This window comes from Topomyia yanbarensis, chromosome 3, assembly GCF_030247195.1.
Source record: "Topomyia yanbarensis strain Yona2022 chromosome 3, ASM3024719v1, whole genome shotgun sequence".
Lineage (NCBI taxonomy): Eukaryota > Metazoa > Arthropoda > Insecta > Diptera > Culicidae > Topomyia > Topomyia yanbarensis.
The window spans coordinates 157,327,145-157,351,707 of record NC_080672.1 but is presented as its reverse complement, the minus strand read 5'-3'; the positions used below and the strand labels follow the sequence as shown (position 1 = coordinate 157,351,707).

At 41.7% G+C, this 24,563-nt stretch overlaps 2 long non-coding RNA genes across 2 annotated transcripts; both read left to right on the top strand.

Moving 5' to 3' along the window:
• Positions 1 to 7,346: 7,346 nt before the first annotated feature.
• LOC131693586 (uncharacterized) lies at positions 7,347 to 8,626 on the top strand. Its single transcript, XR_009306287.1, has 4 exons — positions 7,347 to 7,742; positions 7,799 to 7,887; positions 7,951 to 8,059; positions 8,113 to 8,626. It is a non-coding gene; the product is annotated as an uncharacterized LOC131693586 (long non-coding RNA).
• A 4,883-nt stretch (positions 8,627 to 13,509) lies between these two features.
• LOC131693585 (uncharacterized) lies at positions 13,510 to 17,423 on the top strand. The gene is made up of 4 exons (XR_009306286.1): positions 13,510 to 16,367; positions 16,424 to 16,512; positions 16,576 to 16,684; positions 16,738 to 17,423. It is a non-coding gene; the product is annotated as an uncharacterized LOC131693585 (long non-coding RNA).
• Positions 17,424 to 24,563: the final 7,140 nt, after the last annotated feature.

Sequence of the window (24,563 nt, the reverse complement as noted above, 5' to 3'; positions counted from 1 at the left end):
ACAATTTTTTTCAAATTTTCTGAAAATTGTCTAACAGTTACTATGATAATTTTGAGATGGTTTTTGCAATGTTGTTTTAAAACAACATTGCGCATTTAAGGGTTAACGCGGTTTTTTACGCGGTACGGATCCCCCGCGTACAAAAACCTGGGTGTATGTGACATAATTCTAGTTAGAATTATTTTTTCAAATAATTTACTAATAGAAGAGAGCAAGCTTATTGGTCGATAGCTAGATGCTTCTGCTGGGTTTTTATCTGGCTTCAAAATAGGAATAATCTTGGCATTTTTCCATCTTTCAGGGAAGTATGCTAATTCAAAACATTTGTTGAATATTTTGACCAAGTATCTCATGGTGATTTCGGGAAGGTTTTTAAGAAGAATGTTGAAAATTCCATCATATTTTTTAACTTTTTTATGATGGATTTGATCTCATCATAGTTTGTTTCAACAATATCGTCTAGAAACAATACTTGATTTGAAACATTTTCATATTTTTGTAAGACTTCGGTTTCAATAGGACTCATAACGTGGAGATTAAAATTATGGACGCTTTCAAACTGCTGAGCAAGTTTTTTAACATTTTCTTCGTTTGTAAGAAGTATGTGGTCACCTTCCTTCAAAGCAGGAATTGGTTTCTGAGGTTTCTTAAGAACCTTAGAAAGTTTCCAGAAAGGTTTAGAATTTGGCTTAATTTGTTCAACCTCTTTCGCGAAATTTTCATTTCTTAGGAGTGTGAATCTATGCTTAATTTCTTTTTGTGGATCCTGATAGATACATTTCATAGCAGGATAACGAGAACGTTGATATTGACGTCTTCAAACATTCTTCAAGCGAATCAGAAGTTGAAGATCGTCGTCAATAATAGGAGTATTAAATTTTTTCTGTGTTGTTGGTGCTGATAAATTTCTAGCATCAACTATAGATATACTTAAATTTTGTATATGCCGTATCAATGTCAGCTTTATTTTGTAAATCAAGGTCATGATTAAAATTATTCTCAATATAAGTTTTGTACCTTTGCCAATTCGCTTTGTGATAATTGAACACTGAGCTTATGGGATTGGAAACAGCTTCTTGAGAAAGTGAAAAGTTACTGGAAGATGATCAGAATCAAAGTCAGCATGTGTAATCAATTCGCTACAAAGGTAACTTTGATCTGTCAAAACCAAATCAATTGTTGATGGATTCCTTACAGACGAATAGCACGTAGGACCATTCGGGAACAAAATTGAATAATAACCAGCAGAGCAATCATTAAAAAGTAGTTTACCGTTGGAATTGCTTTGAGCATTATTCCAGGCCCGGAGTTTGGCGTTAAAATCACCGATTATGAAGAATTTCGACCAATTTCTTGTAAATTTTTGTAAGTCTCCTTTCAAGAAATTAATTTGCTCGCCAGTGCACTGAAAAGGCAAACAGGCTGCAGCAATAAAAATGATACCCAAACTCTCGATCACCTTGGTGTCAAGAGACGGCGTAACGGAATGTTTGATCCTGCGATTAACCGCTATTGCGATTCCTCCGCCGAATCCAACAATTCGATCAAATCGATGAATAACAAAATTAGAGTTACTCTTCAATTTGATATTTGGTTTTAAAAAAGTTTCGGTCACAACGGCTATATGAAGGGCCAGCGGATAGCTTTGGTAGTATGTGTAGTACTACCCACTCGAAAATAACCGAGTAAGTAATTACCCACTCTAAATTTTTAACCATCCCAAAAAATTAGATATGCAACGCATGTATCTCGCATCACACACATTTGAAAATATCGATGTACCACAATTCCATTGGCATAAACGAAAGTGATTTAATGTGAATGTAATGTAAGCGTGTTTCGCCGCCCCTGGCTATATGCATATTATGTATCCTCAAGAAGTTGAAAAAATCGTCTTCGCACGTTTTTAATGAACGAGCATTCCAATTTATTAAATTTACATGATTATTTAAAATCATTATTAAACTTCAATTTCATTACCATTTCGAAATTTTTTGAAAAGTTTCAAACATAGAGGTAAAATTTAACATAGCAAGCATCATAGGTAACATAGATTCTTGCAAGAATTTTAATTTTTATTCCGTTACGCTACCTAGATCTATTGGACTAAAGGAAGCGTTGGATGCAAAATAGTTTGTAGGCGTGGTAGGGGTAGCCGTTATTTTGGCCTTGTTACCTACTACTGAAGCATAAGATGAGATGACACACCATTGTAGGATGGTGTGATGGAGATAGGCAGAGGACTTGTTTTCTTGAAGTGTACCTGAAGAAGTAAGTAAATTTTTTATTTGTTGTTTTTGTTGCCTAGAACGAGAATTTATATTTTTTTCTCGAATAGGACAAGCCCAGAAATTCGATTTATGGTTTTCGCTACAATTAACGCATTTGAAACTTTTTTTTGGTTTTTTTGCACCGGGCATGTATCTTTTGTGTGTGTGATTTATCACCACAGATCATACATTTGGAATCCAAATGACAATTTTTGTGCCGTGCCCAAAGCCTTGGCATCTACGACACTGGGTTTGATTTTGAATTTTGGCCCTATGTCGTCTATAATGTTCCCACTTTACTCGCACGTAGAATAAACGTGCTTTTTCTAATACTTTCAAATTATTAACCTCAGTTCGATTAAAATGAATTAAATAAAGCTCCTGGATAATTCCAGAGCATACTGGCGTAATATCGCCGCTAGCCTTTCTCTTCATAAGAATAACTTGCGAAGGAGAAAAGCCAAGTAAATTTTTCAATTCGTTGGATATTTCATCCAAACTTTGACCTTGTGGTAGCCCTTTCAAGACCGCCTTGAATGGTCTAGCTGTCTTGAAATCTTATGAATAAAATTTATATAACTTCTCCGAAAGCTCAGTTCGAAAGGCTTTGAAGTCGGAGATCATCTCTGTTATCGGCGGAGGTGATTGCGTTTTCTTCTCATTGGCATTTTGCACGATTCGAGGAAATTTACAAATTTCGTCAGCTTCACATTCGGCTAAAACATCGAATGAGTTGCTGCAATCAATTGAATTTTCGGGTGGAGGACCCTTTTCCATTTAGTTTTAATATTTGGCACACGGCCTTTCTGGGAGGACCCAGACATGTTGGAAGAATTAAATCTTTCTTTAGGATGAATTATTTTTGCAAAATGTTTTAGTCTTGAACAGGACTGACTCAGTAGAAAAAGTGGGTAGTCTTGAGAAAGGCTGATTGTCGAAAAAATATAGGTAGTCTTGAGAAAGACTGACCGGTTTTCGCTGAAAACTACCCACTGTCACGTCCAAAAAATTGTTTCAAAATCGTTCAACACGAGTCCAACGATGGACGTTCGTTGAACGGTTATTTGGACGTTGTCCAAATTGGTCCAACGAACGTCCTTCATTGGACGATTTTGAAACCAACCGTTCTTAGAGGGTACCCGGTCAAACCATTCGGAATTTGATTCGGAATCCTGAATGGAGTCAGTATGGATTCCAAATCAAATGCAACAACCGATTCTAAGTCGGAATCGGTTGTTGCATTTGATTTGAAATCCATAATGACTCCATTAAGAAATCCGAACTGGTTCCGGAATGAGTTTAACTGGGTACCCACTGAGACGTCCAAAAAATTGTTTCAAAATCGTTCAACACGGGTCCAACGATGGACGTTTGTTGAACGGTTATTTGGACGTTGTCCAAATTGGTCCAACGAACGTCCTTCATTGGACGATTTTGAAACCAACCGTTCTTAGAGGGTAGTTGCTAGTGGTCAAATAGCCGAAAACCGGTTTTCATCCAAGAGAACCCACTGAGACGTCCAAAAAATTGTTTCAAAATCGTTCAACACGGGTCCAATGATGGACGTTTGTTGAACGGTTATTTGGACGTTGTCCAAATTGGTCCAACGAACGTCCTTCATTGGACGATTTTGAAACCAACCGTTCTCAGAGGGTAGTTGCTAGTGCCCACTGAGAAGTCCAAAAAACTGTTTCAAAATCGTTCAACACGGGTCCAACGATGGACGTTTGTTGAACGGTTATTTGGACGTTGTCCAAATTGTTCCATCGAACGTCCTTCATTGGACGATTTTGAAACCAACCGTTCTTAGAGGGTGGTCAAATAGCCGAAAACCGGTTTTCATCCAAGAGAACCCACTGAGACGTCCAAAAAATTGTTTCAAAATCGTTCAACACGGGTCCAATGATGGACGTTTGTTGAACGGTTATTTGGACGTTGTCCAAATTGGTCCAGCGAACGTCCTTCATTGGACAATTTTGAAACCAACCGTTCTTAGAGGGAAGAAATTGGCTGTACACTGAGCGGAATCGCTATATCCATATTATATGATATTCATATAACTCAGCACTATTGGAATTTCCAATGATTGCTACATTAGACTTTCAAAAGTATATCAAACTTATATGGTTATCATGTTGAATGTTGCATTCCTCACAAATTCAATTTTATCAGATTTCCATATAATATTTAAATTCCAGTGTTAGACCCAAATCTATCAGCGCACTATATAATAACTATCTGATAATTATCATATTAAAACATTAGGTGGTCCAATGAAATGTATAAGGCACTTTGTTAAATGTATAGGGAATGTTTAACGTATTAAAGCATATGATGGTTTATTAAATCTATAAAAAATGTTAGTTATTTTGATAGAGAGCTTTTTCCACGTAATATTTATATGAATCTGGACTGATTGTTTTCGGATGTGCTCCAAAATTATGGTATTTATAGTATTTATTATTTTTTCTAATTAAAATAATGCAGTCATTCTGCACTGAAACAACTATAATCTAAATAAAAGATAAATATTTAATGGTTTAATTCAGAACATATTTGTATAGTTACATTAGGGTGAAAATGGTGAGATGGAACTTTTGATTGAAGGAAATTTTTGTAGTTTTTTGAGGCTCTAAAGCTTTTGCAGACTACTCGTCCTGAAAATTCAAAAAGTAAATACAGAATGCTAAATTAGGATTATCGCCAGTAGTACCGTTTTGTCATTTTCGAGCATACGTGAACTGCGTAATATATATCTGGTGCACTTTTGCTCAATAACCCTCTCATAGGTAGAATGGAAACAAAATTCAGTTTGCTTCTGAAACCGAACATGTCCAAACCTTAATGCGCTGTGTCGGGAGAACGAATGACGAGGGGATCGAACCAAACTTATCATCCATCGTGGCGGGCATCAATTGGGTCATTAAGCTATATATAGTTTTCCGTTCCATTCGATAAATTTTAGGTCCAATATACATAATATAACATGATTTCAAAAAAAAATTTCGTTGTAATACGTAAAAACGATTTTTTTGTTTTTAAAAATAAATCTAATGTAAACTTGGCAACCATACATAGGAAAACAGCGGTTGTTTACATCTGGCCTATCAGGACAACACCCAAAATGAAAAAAAACTATATGCAATGTATGGTGTTTATGTCAAATAAAAATGACCCTGTGGAAAAACCGAGAAAACATGCCTTATTTTTTTCTGACAGGGCATCATTTGTCGTGAAATTCGATATGTCAAACCCTTCCTGTAGTGTCAAATCCAGACTGTCAACATATTTCTTTATTTTAAATTTTAATATTATTTTCACGTTTCGTGAGTTGGAAAAAAATATTGTTGCAATCACGAAAATCAGCTTTATCGATGTAAGTAATAAAAAACGACTTTTTTTTCTCATTTAATGACCCAATTGAATTTTGATTTTTTAAGTTCACACAGGGACGACAATTTTTTCAAGCTCTCGTTCTCAGTACATTACAATACATTATAGCAGATGTGGCAACATTTCTCAACTAAAAACTAAACTAAAAATAATTAACCTAACAGCAAACGGTGATGAATTCGTATCGAAGTCGAAGTACTCGGCAAACTCATGGAAGCGACGAACCATCGCTATAATCGGACTATTGGCAGCATAGTTAGTGTTACACATTTCGATGTGTAGCTATGTCCGAGGGCGAAGAACTCGGGTTAAAGCGTAGAGGTTGATTTGTCCAAGAAGAACGGGTACATCGTACTCAGCCAACATAAGCTTTACTATGAAAATGGCCTGGGAAGTGAGTCTGCGCTCTTGCAAAGAATGTAATAGCCTGCAACGGTTCTCATATGGTGGTAGGTTCAACGGGTCATTGAGGGCAATTGACGCAAAGCATATCGTATAAATTTGCGCTGGACAGATTGAATCATATGCATGATAGGGGCACCAGACAATGTTTGCAAATATGCTCACAAGTGCTTATGTAATTTTTACTAGCAGAAAACAGCACCTCGTTGATAAGCGATTCGAAATATTTTGACTGCGAAATGATTCCCCGGTGGTTTCCGATGTTACTTTTGTCACCTTTCTTGTGTACCGGAAACATGACTGACAACGGGAAATTTTTGCTGCTGAAGTGACACATTAAAAAGGTGCGTCAGTGGGATCGCTAAAACATCGGAACATTTTTTCAGAACAGATGACGGGATAGCACTTAGTCCTGGAGCATAAGACGATTACATGACATTTTTTTGGTTAGGGGAAACTTTGCCACTGGGACCACTATTCAGGTTATCTTTTGTGGCCCCTGTTTGCTCTACATGTTACAAATTGCGCGAATCCAATGTAGTTGGAAGCGAGTTGTTTGTTTGTCCACATGTTTCGTCCCAACTACATTATTAATTTAGCTGAGGATCCGTTTGGGACAGGTATGCCATATCTCGTGAGGCGTCATAAGATGCCTTCCGAATTATCGCTCCCTTCGAAGAAATAGTACTGCACACTGGCAGAGAATATGTTCCGAGTTCTCGGGCTCGTAGTTACAAAATCGACAAATGTCATCTTGACTTTTGCCAATATTTTCTTGATGATACTTAGCAGGACTATGTCCCGTAAATAAACCTGTGATTATACGTAAGTCTTTACGTTTTAGATCCATTAGTTTTTTGGCTATCGTTGTATCTGGATGTATGAATTTCTTAGCTTGTCGAGCGCCTTCTACGTTACGCCAGTCGTTTAGTAGTTGGTCTCTTGCCCAAGCCGAAAGTCTAGTTTAATAACACAGGTAGATATACCTAGAAATGGTTCTGGTCTAACAAACATGTTTGATGAACCACGCCTGGCTAATTCGTCACCCACTTCGTTACCATCGATTCCTTGGTGGCGGCCAGATGCCCAGAATATCATTACTTTATTCCGAGTTGCCAGTTGTTATAAAAATGTGATGCACTCCCAAACCAGTTTGGACTCACATTTCGACGACCTTAATGCCAACAGTGCTGTTTGGATGTCCGAAAAGATTGCGATTTTTGCATGTCTGTAGTTTCGTTTCCTACAGACCTCCGAGCAGGTGTATATTGCATATTGTAGCAGTTAAATTATTTGATTAGATGTTAACTCAATTTGAACATCTTCAACACACACATTATACTAAGTTAAAGTTAAGCGTGTATGAATCCACCACAAGGGCCGCCTGCCAGCTTGAAAGTGAAACATCATCAACAAACTTTCTGCAGTAACTATATCCATTCTACCTGTCAGTTGCGAAGAGAGTGTTTCCGCTTACTAAAAAAAGGAATCACAATAAAAAGTAATGGTGTAAGGTGCAGCCGTGATTCCTGCTTCGTGCGCTTAAACCGGCTGAAAAAATACTCGTGCGGGACAGAACGCACAAATTACAAAACGATTTTACTTTGGAAAGGGTCGCACGGAAAAAAATACGCGATTCCGACAGTCACACGAGTGTTGATCCGGTCAAAACTCAAGGTAAGCAGGAGGAGATGAAACAATCGTTCCGACGCTAATTGCCTTCTTCTTGGCAGCGTACAAGCAGGAACACAACGTCCGTTCACACAAGGCCTGTTGATCTAATCAGGGTTGATTCCGGATCGTACCGGATTGCACTGGGAAGGTAGGTTGGATACTCACGGCACTAATTAGAGCATACAAGTAAAGCTATGCACTTCTCCACCAGATAAGAATCCTGAAGGTATCAGTACCAGCAAGCAGTGATCTGCGAACGAAAAGCGATACGCTTTTAACCAGCCTAGCAAACACGAAACGGAAAACGCCTTCCAAGAGAAGTGAGTAAATCACAGCGATTATAGATTTTATGACGACACGTGGTATATTGTAGGGCTCCTTTTCCGACACTTAAAGTGTCCTACTACAAGCATCGGGACTCAGATACCGGCTCATCAGAAGTTCAATCAAGGCGTCGGTCGAACAGGAACAATTCGCAGGCAGATCAGTTGGTGGAAGGAATCTGGTCACCGCAGCTGTGCACCTGGACGCAGGTGAGCAGCCTGAGTACAAGCGGGTAATAGGAGACCGTGACGCAATAGGTCCCACGGTCGAGCTCAAGGGGATTTTGTCACTAACGAGGGCACGCCGGATGGAACGGAAGGTGGCGAGACACACGGTTCATATCGTGAGATGCCGCAGCGGATGGCGGGGCTGTGAGTACTAGCTTTTAAGAAGTGAATAGAATCAGTAGGCTGGAAGGGCAGAGCAGCAGGGATAGGTGGATAGAAGAAGTCAGAGAAAAAAGAGGAATGTGTGAAGAGAGATGAATAAAGGGGTAGGATGTTCAAAATGACACGTGTAGGTTTTGGTTTTATGAGCAGTCGGCCCAGTTGAGGCAAGTTGTCGCCGAGGCTGTAGCAAGACGATATTACATTGGCGCCCAACCAAAACGAACCTTAGATAATTTGTTAACCCAATTTGGCAAAAAAATTATAGATTTAGTTTTGATAAGTTCTTGTTGGCTTTAGTTGATAAATTGGCTTTTTGAAGACCTTAATCGTTATGGAGATAAATCCATTACATTTGAGTGAGGAAGAATTAAATTATGAGTTGGCGTTGCGCAAAATTAAGGGTCCGGCACAATCCACCCGGCGAGACAAATGTTCTCGTTTGCAACAAGCCATGGAGCAAGACATGAGAACGGGTTGCTTTCACACCGACTCCTCTCACGTGATGGAAGACTCCCGCAATATAGAAGCTTGTCAATCCCGAGTAAAACTTCTTCTCACACCGATTGACACTGCCATAAAGAAGCATGACATCGGATTTTTAGAAAATGTTAAATCGCGACTGCGTCATTACAGAAACCGTTTAATACGCGTTCACCCGCCTCCGATTGAGTTACGACAAGAATATGAAAGCTTGCAAGCGCTGATTGCGGCTCTTTTAGAGGAAGTATACGTCGCGTTAAACCCGTCAATAGTTAGTCCAGTGAGGGAACGTAGTGAAAACACAACAGTGCATAGTGACAGAGTGGACCAAAGGAGCAACAGTTCCGACCATCGTTCAGAAGTCAGCATTCCCAATGTTTTTCCGGAGAGCACTAGGACAGCACCAGCGACCGGAACAGTTCCCAAAAACTCGTCAACCCAAACGACACGATTCGAGCAACAAGCAGGACCGACGAGAATCCAGAACGGACTACCAATTGCTTCCTCTACAACAGGCAAAGGACGGGGTCGGGGAGTTCCAACAAGATGGAACCTTACAGTACCTAGGTATCAGCGAAACGAGGACGATTCAAACGAGTGGGGAGCGAACCCCTACAGTGACATCTCGCATGGACTGCCGCCACCAGCATATCGTTCCGTAGACTCTCCAAGGGACGGAGGAGGAAGCAACAATTCCACAGAATACAACCGACTGCGGGATGAGTTACTAAATCATCTGCTGAGGCGTGAACGAAACCAACAGGATGGACCGAGAAATCCAAAAGCGATCCACAATTGGCCATTCAAATTCCGTGGCGAAAAAGACACGACGTCACTCAATACGTTCTTGGACCGCGTGGAATGTTTCGCTCGTTCTGAAGGGGTGGAGGAGGAAATTTTGCTTAGATCAATCAAACACCTGTTGTTAGAAGACGCGCTGGATTGGTATGGACGAGCTTTTGCACAGGGATCACTACTGTCGTGGAGGCATTTTAAGGAGGAGATCCGACGGGAATTCTTACCTGGTAGCTACGCGCAAATTCTACGCATCGAAGCGAATTTCCGATTCCAAGGAACAAACGAATCGTTCGCAAAATTTTATCGTGACATTTCAGCACTTTTCCGTTTCGTTAGTCCACCGATGGCGGAAGATGAGAAATTCTTCATCGTGAAGAAAAATATGAATGCAGAGTACGCGGCAATAGTAGCGGCTGCCAGACCAGGAACATTACTGGAATTGGCTGAGGTTTGCAACGGGTTTGACGAAACAAGGTTATTACTAAACCGGCAGCGACGTGTACCATTCCCGCACAATACTCTACTGGAGCCAAACTTTGCGACCCCCGTTACCTCGCAAAGAACATACTCGGGTACGGTCACTCCACAGAGATTCGGTAGAGTACACGCGATAGGGCTACATGAAGCACAAGAAGTCCAATCACACAGTGATCTAATAGACTTTGCACGTAGCGAGCAGGAAGATCAAGAGTGGGCACAACAGCTGGAAAACCTTTGTCAACAGGTGAACGCGCTGAAAGGGCGATTTGAAAGGAGAGAGCAACGTCGACCCTCAAATTCACAAGGATTCCAGTACCATCAGTCGACGCAGGAGCGACACGGAACACCGAACACAGTAAGCAACATACCACAATCGCTGTCGCCAAATCAACCGCGGTCACAGCAGCAACCCCAGCAGACTCCTATTCATATTCAAGAACCACACGGAGAATTAAGGCGTTCAACGCTATCGTGCTGGAACTGTGATGAAGATGGACACCGGTTTATGGACTGCCCGAAACCCCAAGCAGTGTTGTTTTGCTACCGTTGTGGCCGGAAAGGTTTCTCGCTTCGCAATTGTCCCATTTGCTCAACTGGTCAGGGAAACGTACAGGCGAGGAGTCAGTAACAGAGGGACCAGCATCCTCGCAAAACTTCTACAGTCCCTCACTATTTCCCGAACTACAACACATCAATTCGATAATCATAAACATGGATGGAGACAATAGACCTCACGCAAACATTTCGGTACTCGGAAGACAGCTGACGGGTTTGCTAGACAGCGGCGCGAACTGTTCGTTGATTGGAGGAAGTACAGTAGCGATCGTTGAAGAACTCAACTTGAAAAAGGGCTTCCTGCGTGGTGGGATCCAAACTGCCGACGGTACCAAGCACAACATCGCCGAGTTCGTTAAGCTTCCCGTCGCCTACAATGGTCGTAACGAAACGATACCGATGCTACTCGTTCCCTCGCTCCCGGATTGTGTAATTCTGGGCATGAACTTCTGGGAGAAGTTTGGAGTAAAAGCCGTATGCAACAAGGTGGATGTAGCGCTGGAAGAGGAGATAAGTTGCTCTGAACCGATGAGAGAGCTGACCAGAAAACAGCAGCGGGAATTAGACGCGGTAGTGGCCACTTTCCCAGTAAGCAAAAACGGAGTGATCGGACGCACCGACAAATACACACATCGGATCGATATCGGGGACGCCAAGCCCAGAAAGCAGCGATGCTATCATATGTCCAAATATGTCCTAGACGAAGTGAACAAGGAGATAGATCGGATGTTAGCCCTGGACGTCATCGAAGAAGCGCTGTTCTCCCCTTGGAACAATCCACTCGTAGCTGTGAAGAAAAAGACAGGCCAGTACAGAGTATGCCTGGATGCACGTCACCTGAACTCGATAATGGTGAACGAAGGACACCCGATTCCGCAAATCGCTTCGATCATCAGCAACCTCAGCGGCTGTTACTACATATCTTCGATCGATTTGAAAGACGCCTTTTGGCAGATGCCGCTCGAGAAAGCCTCTCGCCCGACAACAGCGTTCACAGTACCGGGTCGAGGCCACTTCCAGTTTAAGGTCGTGCCGTTTGGTCTGTGTACCGCAAGCCAAGCGCTAGCCCGTTTGATGACGCATCTCTTCGCGGATCTGGAACCTCAGGTGTTTCACTACCTTGATGACATCATCATCTGCTCGCGGAGCTTCGATGAGCATCTGGCAATGCTGCGGAAGGTAGCTGAGCGATTACGACTAGCGAACCTCACAATATCCCCGGACAAATCGAAGTTTTGCCGCCAGGAGTTAAAATACTTGGGGTACGTGCTGAACGAAGACGGATGGAAGGTAGATGACGAGAAGATCAGCTGCATCGTGAACTTTCCGACGCCACAAAACAGAAAAGACGTGCAACGCTTTCTGGGGTTGTGTAATTGGTACAGGAGATTCATCGAAGATTTCGCCAGAATCGCCGTACCGCTGACCGAACTGACGAAAACAAAGAACAAGTTTCGGTGGACACCAGCTGCGGAGGATGCATTTGTCAAGTTGAAGTCAATGCTAGTATCAGCACCAGTTCTTGCGATGCCGGATTATGCCAAACCGTTCAATATAGCTTGTGATGCCAGCGACGTCGCTATCGGTGCCGTCCTAACCCAGGAAGTACATGGAACCGAACACCCGATAGCGTTCTTTTCTCAAAAGCTGTCATCGTCCGAGCGGAATTATTCCGTAACGGAACGGGAATGTTTAGCGGCGATAAGAGCGATTGAAAAGTTCCGTGGATACGTGGAGGGCGTTAGGTTCACGGTATTTTGCGACCATGCGGCGTTGTCATATCTGCGGTCAATAAAGAATCCGACGGCGCTAATGTGCAGGTGGATACTGCGATTGAATGCCTTCGACTTTGAAATCAAATACCGGAAGGGTTCGTGCAACGTGGTACCAGATGCTCTATCAAGGATTGTGGCGTCGATGACTTTCTCCATTAGCACAAGCGACGACAACTGGTACAACAGACTGGCAGCAAGCGTAGAAAAGCAACCAGACAAGTTCCCGGACTTCCGCACCGTCAGCAAAGAACTGTTTAAAAATTGCAGGTACAGAGATGAGCTGGAACAGGTAACGCACAGGTGGAAGAAAGTAGTGCCGAAAGACGAACGAGCAGGAGTTATAAGCAAGTTTCACGACTCAGCAACAGGAGCGCACCTTGGATTCCAGAAAACGCTGCAGAAAATTCAAACAGGCTTCTATTGGCCAAAGATGCAGGAGGACATAGGGCGCTACGTGCGCTGTTGTAAGGTATGCAAAGCCAGCAAAGCTCCAAATCAGCGAATGATGCCGGACATGGGAAAACTAAAGCCTGCTAGGATACCGTGGGAACTGATTTCACTGGACTTCGTCGGCCCATTCACAAGATCGAAAAAAGGAAACACGGTCATCTTGGTAGTAGTTGACTGGATAACCAAGTACGTGATCGCACAACCTATGCGCGCTGCAAATACAGAGACCATGTGTAACTTTCTGGAAAAGGAAGTTTTCCTTCGATTTTCACGGCCAAGGATCATTCTCACGGACAACGGGAAGCAGTTTATGTCGTTGGCGTTCCGGTCTCTTCTCGCGAGGCACAACACCGATCATATGACCACAGCGTATTACTGTCCGATGGTGAACAACGCAGAGCGGGTAAACAGGGTGTTGATAACTTGCATCAGAGCGCTTTTGGATGAAGATCATCGAACTTGGGACGAAAATCTAGCATCGATCGTAGCTGCCATCAATAGCGCGAAGCACGAGGTCACGGGAGTGAGTCCGCACTTTGCCAACTTCGGCCGAGAGCTGATTCTGCATACGGATCTGTACAAACAACAGGATCTCAACACGCCGCAGGATCTAAAGCTTGCGCAAGATCTGCGTTTGTCGAATTTAAAGCGGATCCATGAATTCATGTTGCAACGGATCAGAAACTCGCACGAAAAATCGAAGAAACGGTACAACATGCGTACGAGAGCGGTGGCGTTCAACGTCGGAGATCTAGTCTGGCGAAGGTCGTTCGGATTATCATCAAAAGTGGATCACATCAACCAGAAATTGAACCCGAAGTTCCTGCCAGCGATGATCCGGAAAGTTTTGGGTACCAACTTATATGAGCTGGAGGATGTTCCGTCTGGAAAAGTAGGAAGGTACCACGCAAAGGATCTAAAGGCCGATTAGAAGAAATTTGCTCAGCTATGTCGGCAGGCTCCAACCTGCTAACCACGAGTTTAGTGCTCCAGAAACACCGTTAGCCGATCGGGATAAATCGTGCCCTGTCAGGGTGTGGCGAGCAATAACTTTTCAAACTACCTCCCCACCATGGCATATCAGCCAGCGTCAATTGGACTTGAAGAGCTGTCTAGGAAGGCCCATGACAACTCGCAGTCGCAGCAAGCAGCTGTCGAGACGTGAGGGACGGGACAGGACTTCCACCAATTGAGAAAGATAAGCCTCAGCGGGCATGCCGTTTTCGGAACGTGAGAAACCGTGCGTCGAGAAATATAAGCCTTAGCGGGCAAGCCGTTTTCGGAACGTGAGAAACCGCGCGTCGAGAAATATAAGCCTCAGCGGGCATGCCGTTAGCGGATCGCGAGAAACCGTGCATCGAGAAAGCAGAAGCCTCCAGCAGGCATGCCGTTAGCGATTCGGGAGAAAACGCACGTCGGAAGCAGAAGCCTTCAGCAGGCACGCCGTTAACGATTCGGGAGAAAACACACGTCGGAAGCAGAAGCCTCCAGCAGGTACGCCGTTAGTGATTCGAGAGGAAACGCATTTCGAGAAAGCAGAAGCCCACAACAGGCGCGCCATTTCGGAACGAGAGAAATCGACCAGCGAGCACGCGAGCGCAACAGGAAGGAGAGCAGGTAACCGCAAACTAGAGACGGAACTTTCGGAGCGAGTCTCGGGAAAACCTTGAGCCGTTGCACAGGGGTGCAGGTCGACGAAGGCGGACCCCTCTGGACTCCTCAGACATAGCAAAAGTCAATCTCATAGGTAAGCTGCTTCATGGTGACACATCAAACTAAGTCATGGACCTAAGTCACTGGCGCAAGCGCGCGAACCGTTTCGGAACGTGAAAAACCGACAAGCAAGCGCAACCGCGCGGATCCTTCACGATTCGGGTGAAATCGTACCCTGCAGACTGGAAACGGGTTGTAGGGAGCTCACGACCGCAGAAAATGCCACAAAAGTGAGGCGGGTGTGCAGAAGTAAAGGAGGAACAGCTGAAGAATCCAGGCTTGTCACAACCGGAGCGGGAAAGAAGCAGACGTAAATGCGCAGGATATAAGCCTTCCAGGCTTGCCGTTACCGTAGCGAGAGAAAACGGACGCACGTCGAGAAACAAGCTGAAGCCTCCCAGGCTTGCAGTTACCGTAACGAGAGAAAACGGACGGGTGTGAGAAAGCAGACTAGACAGATCGGCAAAAGCACAAACAGTGTCCAGCCCGAACAAGTAAATCTACAGCTATGAGCAGCGCCAGTTCCCAGTGCTTAAGCATGAAAACACGACAGATCGGTATTAATCTTCCTAAACTGGACGGGCGTTTCAGTCCAGTAGACACAGAACTCAAATTGAGTCACAGGTCTCACTTGGTCGTGGAGGCGTCACCACGACAAATCTCTAAAGCAACGCGAATCAGGGGCGCGGACGTTCAGGCGGCTAGTCCAAATGAATTTAACCCTTGCATGGACTCGTGGTGATAGGAGAGACTAAATCCTCTCATACCTCAAACATACGACCGCCTCTCACACGACTTACAGTCCAATGAGAGTAAATGTTCTCTGAACCACTTACCGATTCAGACACATATGAGCCATTTTGTCTTTGTTTTGACACTTAATGTTAAATGTCGATCTACTAGTATAATTTAGCCATTATGAAACTAGTTAGAATCCTTGAATGTCGCTACCTAATGAGAGCATATGATTTGAAGGCCAGCAAAGAACTGAGTCGGAGACATTTTAGCCACGACAAGTGGGCGCACGATTACACCTTTCAAGCAGAAGAAGTCTGCTGTAATGTTTATTTGGTATTATGTTTATATTAGAGATCAAGATATGGAGAGCAACCGTTAGGCTCTCAAGCAATTATGTTGGATATATGATGTAGAAAAGTAATCTGTTCAGTCTCCGGCGCACTTCTTACGGAAGTGAAAGTTTTAGAAATTTTTCGTGAATGGCAATAGCAATTCACGAAAAATTTTTGCCATTGGGTAGGGTTGTGTAGCAGTTAAATTATTTGATTAGATGTTAACTCAATTTGAACATCTTCAACACACACATTATACTAAGTTAAAGTTAAGCGTGTATGAATCCACCACAAGGGCCGCCTGCCAGCTTGAAAGTGAAACATCATCAACAAACTTTCTGCAGTAACTATATCCATTCTACCTGTCAGTTGCGAAGAGAGTGTTTCCGCTTACTAAAAAAAGGAATCACAATAAAAAGTAATGGTGTAAGGTGCAGCCGTGATTCCTGCTTCGTGCGCTTAAACCGGCTGAAAAAATACTCGTGCGGGACAGAACGCACAAATTACAAAACGATTTTACTTTGGAAAGGGTCGCACGGAAAAAAATACGCGATTCCGACAGTCACACGAGTGTTGATCCGGTCAAAACTCAAGGTAAGCAGGAGGAGATGAAACAATCGTTCCGACGCTAATTGCCTTCTTCTTGGCAGCGTACAAGCAGGAACACAACGTCCGTTCACACAAGGCCTGTTGATCTAATCAGGGTTGATTCCGGATCGTACCGGATTGCACTGGGAAGGTAGGTTGGATACTCACGGCACTAATTAGAGCATACAAGTAAAGCTATGCACTTCTCCACCAGATAAGAATCCTGAAGGTATCAGTACCAGCAAGCAGTGATCTGCGAACGAAAAGCGATACGCTTTTAACCAGCCTAGCAAACACGAAACGGAAAACGCCTTCCAAGAGAAGTGAGTAAATCACAGCGATTATAGATTTTATGACGACACGTGGTATATTGTAGGGCTCCTTTTCCGACACTTAAAGTGTCCTACTACAAGCATCGGGACTCAGATACCGGCTCATCAGAAGTTCAATCAAGGCGTCGGTCGAACAGGAACAATTCGCAGGCAGATCAGTTGGTGGAAGGAATCTGGTCACCGCAGCTGTGCACCTGGACGCAGGTGAGCAGCCTGAGTACAAGCGGGTAATAGGAGACCGTGACGCAATAGGTCCCACGGTCGAGCTCAAGGGGATTTTGTCACTAACGAGGGCACGCCGGATGGAACGGAAGGTGGCGAGACACACGGTTCATATCGTGAGATGCCGCAGCGGATGGCGGGGCTGTGAGTACTAGCTTTTAAGAAGTGAATAGAATCAGTAGGCTGGAAGGGCAGAGCAGCAGGGATAGGTGGATAGAAGAAGTCAGAGAAAAAAGAGGAATGTGTGAAGAGAGATGAATAAAGGGGTAGGATGTTCAAAATGACACGTGTAGGTTTTGGTTTTATGAGCAGTCGGCCCAGTTGAGGCAAGTTGTCGCCGAGGCTGTAGCAAGACAATATTACAATATACCTCTGCCTGGAAAACTGTAGGCCACTTTCCCATTGATATCGCTTCTTTAATTCTTGATCCGTAGACTCCCGAGCCAGTCAGCTCACCCATTTTAGAACCATCCGTATAGAATGATATTGTACCTTGAGGCAGTATAGGACCCCCTACATTACACATCTGACGATCCACTATGTGGACCCCTTATTATACTCAGGTGAGATTACATGGCATAGTTCTAATGATTGTGTTATAACACTGACATGGGATAACGATAATTGTGTAGTCTGACCATTGAGACGCAGTTTACAGGAAATAAAAAAAATGCCGGCGAAAATTATAGAAATCTGATCATTTGCTTACGTGTATTTGGAAGATTGTGATAGTTTTAAGCAGCCTTACCCTAAAACGCAGATTATGCAAAAATAAAGTACACAGCTAAACCCGAAATAATAAAAGTAAACAAACATTGAGCTCCAACAGTTATTTTGTCCATCTATTGATTTTTACGTTCTGTAGGCCTGGCAGCATACCCTTAGGGCATGTTCAGGAGCGTTATATTTTGTATAGGAGTTTCAAAGTAGATTATCATTTCCTAAAGTGTTGGTATTTTGTCTTAAACATTAGGGCACAGAGAACAGACATCCATGATCGAACAAAAATATTTAAAAAACGTGTGTAAACATTTGAATTAATATAATATAAACACTAGCGCCGCCACACCAACCTATCCCAACTATCCGTCAAATCCATTCCGGAACCGGCTAGAAATCCTGAAAGGATTCAGTATGGAATTTTGCTGAAAGAAAAAAACCGACTCCGACTCTATCGGTTGATGCATTTGAGCTGGAATTCCCCAAGTAACCATAAGCATTAAACCATTGCACTATATTGGTTATATATTTGAACTAATGTTGCATTGAAACTCCATTACAGCATTAACAATGCAATGAAGGTCTATATTAGCATCAATAATGCATAACTGCACAGCCGACATATAGCATTATCGCTTGCTCTATATGCGTATATAAAGTTGATATAACGCGTACATGCTTCAAGGATCTTGAAAGCATGTAAGCTTTACAAGTGCATTTAGTGCCATGATAGAGCAAATAAAAAGCCGATATAGTGCTATTGTACTGCTGTGGGATTATTTGTTATGCAACTCTTCTTGAAGATTATATTCGGCATATTTCATTTCAATCGAACATGTGCAATATAGTCTAGGGAGCAAACGCAGCGCACTTACCGTGAAGGACGAGGCAAGGTACTTCAGTTCGAGACTAACTAAAGGTAATTTTCGTAAAACATTAATATTATGTGAGAGCGAAAACCCATTAAGGATATTCATTACAATGCATTAGAAGAGAGACCATTACGGTTTTAAACAGAACATCTTATTTTATTTTTTTTTTCGTTTTTGCTCATCATACCTCATCAGAGAACAGACGTCAATCTTCAGCATTCAACTTGTGTAAAATCTCTAACGGTTTCGAAGGTAGTTGGGATATCCAAATCAGGTGCACTACTGTCGTCGTGTTTTTTGTGGCTGAGTTCGACACAATTGACAGCGGTTATTCCTCTACCCAGTCAAACTAGTCCGGAACCGGTTCGGACTTCCAGCATGAATTCCAGCTAAAATGCATCAACCGATAGAGTCGGAATCGGTTGTTTTCTTTGAGCAAGATTCCATACTGAATCCATTCAGGATTTTTAACCGGTTCCGGAATGGATTTGATGGATAGTTGGGATGGGTTGGCGTAGCGGCGCTAGTGTTTATCCTATATTTATTAAAATGCTTACACACGTTTTTTTTTTAAATATTTTTGTTCGATCATGGATGTCTGTTCTCTATGGAATTACTGTGGATTTTTTTATTGGATTTTAAGTTTTTATTTCCGAGTTTCCCTATAAATTACCATTGAAACTTGAAACCTCTTGTGGGTGAACAAGAGCTATCGGAAAAGCTCATATTTAGCATATGATCTGTGCATCCAATTACCATTTGAATTAGCAGTGTTCCGAGAAACAAAAGTCAAAATTGTTACCGGTCTACTATATAGTCTCCCGTCCTGAGATGAGACGATAGTTTTGTTTGATAGATTAAAGTTCATTTGTGAATTACATCACACTCTCTTCAAAAACTAATTTTTCATGTCACCGTGGTTGTGCCCTGTACACAACCCAATTTCAATTACCATTTCGGCAAACCTGTAGGTTATCTGGAATCACCCTTTGCACACGATAGCGTAGTTTCAATTGGCAGGTTATCAACGGTAATAAGGAGCGTGGATAGTTGTATTACAAAGAACATAGATCCATGTTCGAACAAGTTTAAAGTACTTGTGTAAACATTTCAACTGATATATGTCAAAACTTTTACGCCGCCATACCAGCCTATCCTAACTAGGCGCTTAACCTAGCGCATAACTATGTTGTCCGTTTTCAATTTCTATATGATCACCTTTAAATTCAGCAACACTCACCTACTAAACGAAATTGCGACAGTTTTGAATTTGGTGGTGATAGTTCAATTACCTTTGAATAGGCCTTTATTTTTTAAACAAATTAAAATCTCGAAATTGACGGCTGTTTTCTGTGGTTAGTTGTTGAAGAGAATACCAACACGTGTAATTTGAAACCACTACCTGATGGAAATCAAAAAAAAAAATTGTATTAGAACGCATCTTTACCATTTTAATTTTGATAAAAACCCTTACCAAACAAAAACATTTGCTTCCGGTCCGTCGTTTCGTTTTTCTTGTCAGGCTTCGTTTTACAACCCACTACTTACACCCACGAGATGGTTGAGCTCATTAGCTATTCATATAACTTGAATATGTTGTTCTAATCATATTCATATTGACCGCGCAGGATTCAAATTTATTGGATATCACTGAGGTTTAACATGAATTTTGTGTAACATTCATAGGAATTCATATAAATTCTACACAAAGAATAGTGGTATGATTCATATGACAAATCTAATAAATACAAAAGATATTTTCATTTCAGTGTAGGTAAACCACCCAGTTAAACTCATTCCGGAACCGGTTCGGATTTCTGAATGGAGTCATTATGGATTCCAAATCAAATGCAACAACCGATTCCGACTCAGAATCGGTTGTTGCATTTGATTTGGAATCCATAATGACTCCATTCAGGATTCCGAATCAAATTCCGAATGGTTTGACCGGGCAGGAGCTATCAAGATTTGTGACCGGTTCGAACGAAGGTTCAGCCGGTATGAAAGCCACTGTTGAAGTATACACGATTTGCATGAGGTAGGTAAATTCGGAGACAAGAATTTCAGCTTAAAATATCACAAAATGCTGACGTGTAATTTGGAAAGATAGTATCTTCGGCAAACTGAACAGGTTCATTCAGAATTATCCCGCTAGGTGGTGCTAGGGCGTATAAAAAGACCTATAGTTTTTTTTTTAATATTGGGCCATATCTCGCGATCGGTATTAGTTGGCGGAGTGGAGTTTTAACAAAGTGATCATAAAGTCAAGGGCTTTTTTCATGGAGTACCATTTAGTTCAGAATTCCACCACTGGGTGGCGTTAGAGCGCCTGGGATTTTCTTATACATTATACACTTATACACTTGGCGGAATTGAGTCTTTGGTAAAGTGAACTATAAAGTCAAGGGTTTTCCTAAGCAAAACAGTTTTGTTTAAAATTCTCCCACTGGGCGACACTGGGACCTTTGGGGGGGGGGGGGATGGCGGTTTTACCAGTAGTTGTACGACGGAACATTAAGTTTATTTTTTTGACTGGCATCAAAATCCAGAGAAAACCGTTTTATGTACCACCATTCCCAAGAGAAATTTAAAATTTAAATTCACACAAATTGTATTCAGGCAGTTATTTATGTGGTAGGTTTTTCGATTTCCTGCATATTGCGGTACGGTTCAACCTATAGAAAAATTAACAGGAGCGGGCATAGTCAGAAATTTGGTTTGGGGGGAGGGTTTGCTGAAAATTGTTGTTTTTCGAAAACGCTAAAATTTAATGTGAATGTTCAGAAACAAAATTAGTCTACCAGATGCCTTTTATAGTTTCTTTTATAATATGTCAATAAAGTCAAAGTATGCATGTTTAAAGTGGAATAAATGTTCAAAAACTTTTCTAATGGTCAAAATCGCATAATTTCGAAACCATCAACTTCGAAGTTAACATCTTCGAAGATGCTTTCCAAAATAAAAAAGCGCATATTTTGATATAATATTATATATTATCCATAATTACCTACAGGAAATTTCATCACCAAAATTATTTAATTTTGGTGATGAAATTTCCTGGAAGTAATTATGGAGAAGCAACTCTTCAAAAATGGTACGAGATTTGATGTCTTCAGCAAAGTTGTTGATAATGATGACTTTGTAGAAAATATGAAGGCTACATAAATGTACTATACCGAGATACAAAACAATATTTAAGAAATTTTCTTAAAGCCAGTTCTTTTTAATAAAAGAAGACTTTAGAGACTGCCTTGAATAGAATGTTAATTATATTGTTTATACACAACAGTCGAGATTTATCAATTACAGTAAGACCAGAATAACTTGTTTTAAAAGTATTCTATCACATGTAGTCTAATATATTTCGATATTCTGAACATTCCGTCTCCTTCAAAATTAATTATGTCTTCAACAAAGTATTTTTTTTTTAATTTTGATTATAGAAGCTTTAATCTTAGTGTTACCAATACGACCTCTAGGCGCGATCTATAAAAATATAAGCAAAACTACTAGCATGATTGTGTGTTATCACCCTCTTTAGCATTTCTTCCCAACACTCACACACATTGATCAACTGCACTGCACTGGGGTACAAATGTACCCCACGTCTTCTTTGGAGCCGTGTGAAGACGAGAATTCGGCTATTATCGACCTGGGACCCTAACCATAATTCAATTTAGAGTTCCTAGTAAGAGCAGGAAAATGTGGTATAGCCAGTTTGCTTATAGCTTTCTTGGGAGCAGGTGTCAAAGTTGGCGTGGGGTACATTTGTACCCCAGTGTACGGTTCGTTCTGTCAGTGACAATACCAGTTTAAATACTGGTTGTTTTACTACATAAGTAACAATTAGTGTTATATAATCATTTTTAATCATTTATTCAATTAATTTAATTTAATTTTGAAGAAGAAAAAAATCGTTCTCATTTTTGCTGGTTTTATTTATTATTTTTTATAGTTTTTCAAAACATTAGCTCGTAAGTATAATTTGCGCTCAGTAACTGCTGTAACAGTAACGTTGCGTGTTACCAATGTACTGCTGGTCAGAAATATTTTTTTCATTTCAATTTCCATCCCATTTCGTGGTATTTTCCAAAACCCGATTTTTAAACTTTCACTCTTCCAAATAATTGCACTTTTTCAAAAATATCGAAATTCAATTTTATTACGTTTCTAGATCATTCTTTCAACTTTTAGAATCGTTTGATTTTTTTTCAAATCGGTTATACATTCACAAAGTAGTAATTGTTGTGAAAAAAGTCAAACGCTCGATTTTTTCACTTTTTTTGTTCAAACCAATTTATGCATCATTGATTCAATAAATTCCGCATTTTCACTTACACAGCTGTTTTCGCAATTAAAAAATGAAGAAAATGATGTATTATATATTTCTTTTGCTTGCATTTATACCTGCGATAATTGCAATTAAACGCATGTACCCCAGTACATGTGTACCCCAGTGCAACGTTCTAGGGTGGAAAACGCAAGTGCAATGTTCTAGCACAGAGAACAGACATCCATGATCAAGCAAAAATATTTAAAAAACGTGTGTAAACATTTGAATTAATATACGATGAACACTAGCGCCGCCACACCAACCTATCCCAAATATCCGTCAAATCCATTCCGGAACCGGTTCGAAATCCTGAATGGATTCAGTATGGAATCTTGCTCAAAGAAAACAACCGATTCCGACTCTATCGGTTGATGCATTTGAGCTGGAATTCATGCTGGAAGTCTGAACCGGTTCCGGACTAGTTTGACTGGGTAGAAGAATAACCGCTGTCAATTCAGTCGAACTCAGCCACAAAAAACATGACGACAGTAGCGCACCTGGTTTGGGTATCCCAACTACCTTCGAAACCGTTAGAGATTTTACACAAGTTGAACGCTGAAGATGGACGTCTGTTCTCTGTGGTTCTAGGGTGTTTTGTCAAAGACAACTATAGTTCAAAGTTGAAAATATTTTGTGTTTAGTGGTAATGTTAAATAGATTAATTTTAACTTTTTTACATTTTAACGACATTCAATTAGCTAGAGATTACTGGGTAGGGAAAGTTGGGAAAATTAGAGTCATAGTACTCAAGTGAGAGCAAGGATGCGAAGTAAACAGATCGGAAAACTAGAAGTGGCAGGGTCATTAGAACAGGCTTAATATTGTACGGGCTTAACTTTTGTCTTCTGCTAATGAGGGTCGAGCTTAGGCAGTATAACTACGAATCACTCGAGTTCACTAGCATGTGTCCTGGTATAGACAGACAAGTCCATCTTTACCGTGACAACCGGTTGAAGCATTCGTTTTCGAGCTCTCCATCGAGACAGAGGTTGTTTTTTCTAGTCCGTAGTGCTGTGTGAGGCGATAAAGAATAGTGTTAATCTGCATTCAAGGTTATTTTGCCAGTTCGGTTCGTTCCTCAGTCTTTTGTTCGCGTGTGAGGATTAAACAATAGCCAGCTGTATAAGCTGGATCGGTTCGTCGTTGGACACCAGTTTAAAGCTAAGTGGTTTTTGTCTTTTGTAACACATTTATTGCTTTCTTCCGTCTGCGCGGGCGCTGACCCCGTGCGTTGACGTTTTCTATGGTTCCCTCTCCGGATGGTCAAATGGAAGTTGAATCGGGTTCAACTTCTAAGGCTCCCCCCCGGCCCAAATGCTATCCAGAACTCTCAACTGGTCCATTTGTGGTCTTCTTTCGGCCCAAGACTAAATCACTGAATCTTCTTCAGATTTCTAGAGACCTGACGGAACGGCTCTCGGCTGTGACCGAAATTTCAAAGGTCCGCTCGGACAAGATAAGGGTGTTGCTAGCCAACTCAAAGCAGGCAAACGATATTGCTTGCTGTGAGCACTTTACGCGGGATTATAACGTGTATATTCCGGCGGTAAGAGTACAATCCGAAGGCGTCGTAACCGATGAGAGTTTGACGTGCGAGGATCTGCTGAACTACGGGGTTGGCCGATTCAGAGACCGCTTACTTCCGCCAGTTAAAATACTTGAGTGCAAACGTTTGCACTCAGTAGTAGTTGCGGGGGATGGTTCAAAAACGTACCCCCAATCA